The following is a 9,050-nucleotide window of genomic DNA, read 5'->3' as shown; positions in this document are numbered from 1 at the left end:
CCAAGGTGAGATGCCTCCCGTTCAAGAAAATACTGAGCCAGGGCCTATGATGACCTTCACTGGACAGAGATGATGAGGAGAGTGAGAGAGAGAAATAGATAGAGAGAGTGTGTGTGTGAGAGAGAGATAGAGAGAGAGAGAGAGTGAGAGATAGAGAGATATAGAGAGAGTGATAGAGGGAGAGTGAGAGATAGAGAGAGAGACAGAAAGAGAGAGTGGGAGCATTGCCATGTTGAAAGTGCAAGCGGTAATTGAACATGGGACTTTAAATCGACTTGCCATTATTGTAGGATGAATAGCAATGCATTTAAATACAGAATATTTTTCTCTCTGGCACACTCCAGATATGTAGTAGTAGGCCTTTATTGTCACATAGTCACAAAGTAACCAGCGAAATGAACCATCAACCTGTCCATACATTACACAAACATACATATAATATGACAAGGGGGGTAGACAGGACAGGGAGACAGGGCATTGAGGAAGAATACAGCATAACATGAGGAGAGGGGAGGAGAAAAAAAAGGCAACCCCCAGACTATGGGGAGTGCAGTGTGGGACCCCCAGACTATGGGGAGTGCAGTGTGGGACCCCCAGACTATGGGGAGTGCAGTGTGGGACCCCCAGACTATGGGGAGTGCAGTGTGGAACCCCCAGACTATGCTCCTGTGGGGAGTACAGTGTGGAACCCCCAGACTATGGGGAGTGCAGTGTGGAACCCCCAGACTATGGGGAGTGCAGTGTGGAACCCCCAGACTATGGGGAGTACAGTGTGGAACCCCCAGACTATGGGGAGTGCAGTGTGGAACCCCCAGACTATGGGGAGTGCAGTGTGGAACCCCCAGACTATGGGGAGTGCAGTGTGGGAACAGGAAAAAGCACCTCAGCAACATTAGCACATACACTTTACACAACATGAGAGACACACGGCTTGCAACAGTGGGAGGGAGTGGGGGGGTGGAGGGGATACCAGTGCAGGCAGGCAGCCATCCGGTCCTGCAGCCATTTCGGCGCTGGTCACAGACCCGCTTGACAGACTGGGGGGTACAAGCGGCGAAGGCGTGGGGGGGGGGGGGTAGTGGGGGGGTGACTGCATGTCTGTATACGTGTTAGATGTATGTGTAGGCGTGGGGGGGTAGTGGGGGGGTGACTGCATGTCTGTATACGTGTTAGATGTATGTGTAGGCGTGGGGGGGGGGGTAGTGGGGGGGTGAATGCATGTCTGTATATGTGTTAGATGTATGTGTAGGCCTGGTGAAGCGCTCCGCCTGGTGCCCAAAGTCTTAGTGCCTCAGTCCGCAGGATTGTCAAAGCGATAACACAGCAAGTTGCTATGGAGACAGCCTTGGTCATGTCCCAGTCAGAGTCCACAATCAGCAGGTGTCTGTGGGGGGTGGGGAAAGGGATGCAAGAGCGTCTCGCTGCAGTGCTCTTCTTCCGGGGGAGTTGTTGTCCAGCAGCGGCCTTGGCCGAGGCCAGTGCTGGTTAAGGGGCGCCAAAAGCAGATAAGATTGTAGTTGTTTGGTCTTGGGGCGGGTAGCCGCATTCCAATTTGCACGTCTACCCTCTTAGTCCATACTGGTCCAATTGCCTTTGTAAAGCAGTGAGCTTCTCCATGATGTTATCCAACTTAGTATCCAACCTAGCATCCATCTGATCCATCCTGGTATCCATCAAATGCTTGATAGTCCCAGTCTGGGTGACGACGGCTCTGCCCACTGCTTCAATCATAACGGGCAGCCTTACGGGGCTTTGAACAGCTGTCACCGTTTTTAGATTTCCTCGATAAACCAGGGCAATGCCTAATCCAATCAGCATAAGACCTGTTATCATGGTTCCGAATAGGTAGATATCTTCAATGTCCTCCACAGAAAGAGCCGCCAAGCTGTCATACATTACACAAACATACATATAATATGACAAGGGGGGTAGACAGGACAGGGAGACAGGGCATTGAGGAAGAATACAGCATAACATGAGGAGAGGGGAGGAGAAAAAAAAGCAACCCCCAGACTATGCTCCTTCTCCCACGCGTCCATCGAGTAGCCAGCTGCGAATGTTCCGGCAGGGCAGTCGGGTTCCCCCGTACCCAAGCTTCTTGTCGAGAAGATGGTGTCAATTGCGTTGAGAGACCAGTTGATCAAATCCATGATTTTTTAGTTTGGAGAGCAGTGCAGAGAGAGTCTCTCAAAGTATGAGACGGTAGACTACACGAGACAAAGAAGCACAGCAGGGAAGATAAGGGGAGGGGAGGGAGAGAAAAATTCGTTGAGAGCAAGAACGTCACCCCCATCACCCACCACCTCCCCTCACCCTCACCACCTCCCCTCACCCTCATCACCCACCACCTACCCCCACCTCCCCTCATCCCCACCACCTCCCCTCACCCTCATCACCCATCACCTCCCCTCACCACCTCCCCTCACCACCACCACCTCCCCTCACCCTCATCACCCACCACCTCCCCCCATCCCCACCACCTCCCCTCACCCTCATCACCCATCACCTCCCCTCACCCTCACCACCACCACCTCCCCTCACCCTCACCACCTCCCCTCACCCTCATCACCCACCACCTCCCCCCACCTCCCCTCATCCCCACCACCTCCCCTCACCCTCATCACCCATCACCTCCCCTCACCACCTCCCCTCACCCTCACCACTTCCCCTCACCCGCATCACCCACCACCTCCCCCCACCTCCACCACCTCCCCTCACCCTCATCACCCATCACCTCCCCTCACCCCCACCACCTCCCCTAACCCTCACCACCTCCCCTCACCCTCATCACCCACCACCTCCCCCCATCCCCACCACCTCCCCTCACCCCCACCACCTCCCCTCACCCTCATCACCTCCCCTCACCCCCACCACTTCCCCTCACCCTCATCACCTCCCCTCACCCTCATCACCTCCCCTCATCACCCACCACCTCCCCTCACCCTCACCACCTCCCCTCACCCTCATCACCCACCACCTCCCCCCACCTCCCTTCACCCCCACCACTTCCCCTCACCCTCATCACCTCCCCTCATCACCCACCACCTCCCCTCACCCCCACCACCTCCCCTCACCCTCATCACCCACCACCTCCCCCCACCCTCACCACCTCCCCTCACCCTCATCACCCACCACCTCCCCCCATCTCCCCTCATCACCCACCACCTCCCCTCACCCCCATCACCCACCACCTCCCCTCACCCTCACCACCTCCCCTCACCTCCACCACCTCCCCTCACCCCCATGCCTACCCCCATGCCACCCCCTTATCTCCTCTGAAGCAGGAATACACTTCCGAAACGTCAGGAGTACACAACCAAGAAGCAATACGGTAATTACTTTTAAACAACTTTATTGGACACTAAATTCTCTTTAACTTTGGTTTTAAAGGCATTTCTAAATAAAATTTGGCTTTTAAAATTTCACAAACAAACTGATGTGGCCTTTCCTGAACAAACGCATGCTAAAACTACCTGGGAAACATTGACTGAGAAAAAAGAACTCTTGCCAGCAAAACTAACTCTGTGCTAAGGCTCTCTGTCCTCTCAAGCACCAAATAGGGATTGTACTTTTATGGACTTTTTCCATTTGGATTTACTCTCCTGGACCAACATCTCCCTGGACAAACATCCCCTGTACAAACCTGCACAACCCGGTCAGAAGTCTAACATCCCCACAAGCATGTAAGGTAAGGCTTTTCTGCTCATTTGTTTGTGCTTAGTTAAAATGCTGTTGTATTGCTTCTTTGTAGCCAGCTGCCCCCTACCCTACCCAGCCCAGAACCCCCACCCCACCCTCCTTGATTTAGTTTTCTTTTTCCTTTTTCTTTTCAAGTCCTCTTCCCTTTTTCTTCTTTCTTGTTTGTTGTTTATTATATTGCCTCCCTACACACACATACATACATTCCCCCCCACCCCCCCCACACACACACATACACTACACCCACAAAATGGCCTCACGCTACAGACCACAACCCCTCACACAACCACCAGACCCCATCACCAGACAACAAGCTAAACACTATTTCAGACTTATCCAAGTCATTCACCACAAAACCATTATATCACAATCACTCCACACAGGCATTCACCCACCTGGCATGACACGGCAGGTTTTAAAGTTAACCCAATTCATTAAACCAGCCCTGCCTACCCCAGAAACACGCTCACACATTCATAAAAACACAACGGATTGGATGCGTAATAACATGCACATACTCTTACAACATTACACAACACAACTCACAGGTTTAACCCATCCTGACCCCACTTTTAACCCCCTAGCACTCCAGATAGCTAGCGGCTGGGCTAGAAAACGGTACCATTCCAGACTCGCCCCCGCCACCATACAGTCAGTTCAACAGCTCCTGAATCCGCAAGCCCACCCTATCCCAACACGAAGCCCCCCACCCCCCGGCCCCCTAGCCCCACAGAGCTCTATTTCAACCACAGGGGACCCCCCAATAGGCACCCACCCTTTAGATCCGAATTACCTCACTGAATTCCCCTCCCTTCCCCAATCCAACACTAACCACTCTCCCCCTCCTAACCAGGACTTGGGAGACCCCACTACACTAGCCACAGAACCACAACTCTCACCATCCATCCCCCAATCCTCTACATACATTGATCTACAAAAACTGACTTTTACACTCACAACATCAGACCTTAGTTGTGATGATTCTACACCTGATACTCCCCCTCAGGATAACCCACCTCATCAAACATCTACTGATACCCCCCATAGTGTTACACAAAATACTACAAACATCAACACTTCCCCCACTAATTTAGTCACCACCAACCTAGCTCCTACACACTCCACTCCACCCACTACCACAGACCCACCATCTACCACCACATCACCCACTATTAACACTACCACTACAAATACACACCATACTACACGTGGCCCCCCTTCCTTATCCCCTACACTCACACCAACTAGACCTGGACCTACATTACAGATATCGGCCTTAGTTCAACACAGTCTGGACAGCCCACCTGGTCCCCCCCTACAACCAACCAGTATAACCATCAGTAACACCTCTAAGCCCCCAAACATCTGGTCACATCCTCACCACACGAAATAACTCCTTGTTTTTCCCCCCCAGAGCAGACATCAGTGGGAGGTACAGATCCTGGACAGTCCAACCCAACGAGGGTAGTGATGAGCAAAGGAAAAAAGAAAGCTAATCAGCTTACAATTCCAGCTTCTGAGCCCTCTTCCTCAGCGGGACAGACATCGTCCAGGATCATCGGCCACTCCCACAACCCATCACCACCACACACAACACGCAGTAACACCAAACATCGCCAATCACAACCTCAACCACCTAGACCCCCTCCCCTTCTCCCACGGCCCCCCCTCCCCCTCTACCACCCCACGTATCACAGTTGGGAGCACAACAGAATCCAGGAATAGCATATTCATGCCACCAAACCTATATTACTGATAGGGGATTCCAAACTAGCACGCATCCCCCCTCACTCCTACCCAAACATCCAAATTGACAGCTTTCCCGGGGCTACTGTCAATCACATGACCCGTCTACTGGAAAAGACCCCTCCACAGGTGACTGTTGAACTGGCTGTCCTGTCGGTGGGCACTAACAACATGAGGCACAATGCCAAGGCCACCACCAACAAACAGTTAAACACGATGTTCAAGTTAGCCACCAAAATCTTCCCCAATGCCAATCTCTACGTACCCCTTCTAAATTTATCACACTCCCTTCACCCGGATCACATTCAGAACTTAACTGAAATCAATCAGTATATTTCCAAACACCTCCCCCACCTTCAGCCCCTCCCCGCAGACCAATACACCACCCTTTCTGACAACATACACTGGCCCCCCCACATAGGCACAACAATACTGCAGTTTTGGTGCCAACAGCTAAATTTAGGCCTCCCCAGACCCTAAGCCAGGACACCACCCCCCCACACACTTCTACCCTCACTGATCCACTGCATACTGATACTTTGGTCCTTAACCTTTCTAAATCTTTCACTCTCACACTAGCTCAACGTTCACTCTTAGAAAAAGGTTTCTCCTTCATCCCCACACCCACCACAGTAAACCGGGAGGAGCTTCGGAGGGACGTCCACTACTATCACAGGCGACTCAAACTAATAGATCACTTTAAGGACTCAAATTCAGACCACGACCACACCCCATTTACTTTCCCCTCCATCTGGGAACCCCTTGATTCCCAGGTGGATGGGAAACTAAAGGCTCTCTTCCGCCAAGATCTTCATTGTTTATCCAATCATCTCACCCGTCCTTTCCTTCCAGGCCACTCCAACATCTCTCCATCCGAGAGACAGGCAATAACCCAACTCAGGACAAACCCCCACATTATCATTAAATCTGCCGACAAAGGTTCTAAAATTGTAATTCTCGACACCCATCAGTATCTTCTTGAAGCTAACAGGCAACTTTCAAACCAACTTCATTACTCACCCATATCTCATTCACTACAACCACAAGCACAAACTAAAATTCACAAACTAGTCCACACATTGTATTCAAACCACTTTATCTCCAGAAAACAGTTTGACTTCCTTTTAGGCCCAGACCAACCCAGACCCCGTGCTTTTTACCTGTTACCCAAGATCCATAAGCCGCCCGACACGTGGACAGTCCCTTCCGAGGTTCCTCCCGGCAGACCCATTGTATCAGATTGCAATTCCACCACCTACAACATTTCTTTTTTTATAGACCACTTTATCAATCCTCTTTCCACTAGACACTCCAGTTACATAAAAGACACATATGACTTCATCCACAAGATTCGGACCATGGCAGTTCCCAACCATACTTACCTCTTTACCATAGACGTGGATAGCCTATACACTAACATAAACACTAGAGCTGGCATCCAAGCAATTCATAATAAATTCCTCCATTATCCAGATCCCACCAGACCAGACAATATCCTCCTCCAACTTTTGGAGATCTGTCTTACACATAACGACTTTCAATTTGATGACAGACTTTTTTTACAGATTCATGGAACTGCCATGGGCCAAAGATTTGCACCAGCATATGCCAACATTTGCATGAGTGAGTGGGAGCAAGAAGCTCTGGCCAAATGCCCCCTTAAACCCCTTTTCTACTATCGCTTCCTGGACGACATCATTGGCGCTTGGACACACACACTAGACGAATTCAATGACTTTCACATGCTCAACACGCACCACACCACAATTAAACTGAAAGCCACAATCGACCTACACTCCGTAAACTTCTTAGACACTACCATCTTTCTAACACCCCTCTCTTCAACACATAGCTCCCTCAGTACCAAAGTATATTTCAAAACCACAGACACACATGCACTCTTACACAAAACAAGTTATCACCCAAAACACACCTTCCGAGCAATCATCAAATCCCAAATCATAAGATTCCATCGCATCTGCAGTTTTCCAGCCGACGTCCAGGAGGCGATAGCAACACTCTTTACAGTCCTCCGTACACGTGGTTATTCAAAAAGATTTTTACGCAAAATTAAAACAGACACTTTACATCTTCTTGCTCCCACTCACTCTAACAGATCACCACACCACACACATTTTAACACACAATCATTAATCCCTAGCCCTGATCCCCTTCTCCTAAACCACACTATGGACACCCCTGAATCCACCTTGGAACCCCTTCCAACACCCATCATCCCCCTTATCACAACCTTCTCACATTCCACAACACACTTACATTACACTTTCAAACAACACTTCACGCACCTCCAATCTTTTCACCCCACCTTTCAACACCACAGAATCATTTCAGCTTTACGCAAGAACCATAACTTACAGGATAAACTAATCAGGTCACGGTTCTCCAGGAAACCCCCTCCACAGCCCCTCCCACATGATTCCTTCTTCAAGCCCCAACAGTTTATTACCAACTTCCATTCCCATTGCACAGCCCCAAACACACCCCTTACACTGGACACCACTAATGCAGTTTACATCATTACATGTCACAAATGCCACATACTGTACATTGGGGAAACGGGTAACACGATCCGCACCAGACTCAAACAACATCTTTACACCATTTCCCGGAACACACGTACCACCCTGCTAGTTGGCCACTTCCAGGTTCATGACACCACTAACCTTGGCATTTGTGGCCTTGAGAGCAACCCTGGCTGGAGCCCGGCACAAAGAAGGAGAGCAGAACACCTGGATTTGCAAACTTAAAACATTTTTTCCCTTTGGTTTAAATGAAAGTTAATTCCTTTTGGCCTTTTTGTCCTGTCCTTCCGTAAATAAAGTTATTTTCTTCCTGTCTTCGTCTTAGGTTTCTTTGGGTAGTTGTTAGTTATATTTCTTTATTTTTTTAATTCTATGTATGTATTAATTAATCTATCATGCTTCAACCCCCCCCCCCCCCCCCCACATTGTAGATACTCCCGCCAGTCCATCTGCTACCGCCAACCGCCCCCGTCTAACCTTTCTTTTCCCCCCCACCCCACTGTACTAGGTCTGGACTTTTATTTATGTTTGTGTTTGTGTTTCTATTTTACACTGAATTTTTGACTTCAACACTGGCTTTTCACATTGTTATTTGCAAATTTTTAGTTTCCCCACACTTTTTTTGTAGAGCACTTACTTTTCAAAAGCACTTTAAAACAGCATTTCTAGCACTTATCTGGACCTAGCCCCTATTTCCTAACTATCCCTCTCCCCAGTCCCAACTCCTGACCCTAACCCAGTCCCAATCCCCTCCCCCAGCCCCATTCTCTAACTCCAACCCTTCCCCAGTACTTATCCTAACCCCTCCCCCTGCCCCAACTCCTAACCTTAACCCAGTCCCAATTCCTAACCCTAACCTCTCCCCATTCCCTATTCCTAACCTTAACCCAGTCCCATTTTCTAACCCTAACCTCCCTCATTCCCAACTCCTAACCCTAACCCCTTCCCCAGTCCCCATTCCAAAACCCTAAATTCCTCGCAGCCCCAATCCCACAGTCACCTTTTTTACACATTTATTACACATTTATTACATATTTTATTTCACACTTATTACAGTTATTA

Source organism: Alosa sapidissima, chromosome 13, assembly GCF_018492685.1.
Source record: "Alosa sapidissima isolate fAloSap1 chromosome 13, fAloSap1.pri, whole genome shotgun sequence".
NCBI classification, from domain to species: domain Eukaryota; kingdom Metazoa; phylum Chordata; class Actinopteri; order Clupeiformes; family Clupeidae; genus Alosa; species Alosa sapidissima.
The sequence above is the reverse complement of the archived record's forward strand: the minus strand, read 5'-3'. Positions refer to the sequence as shown.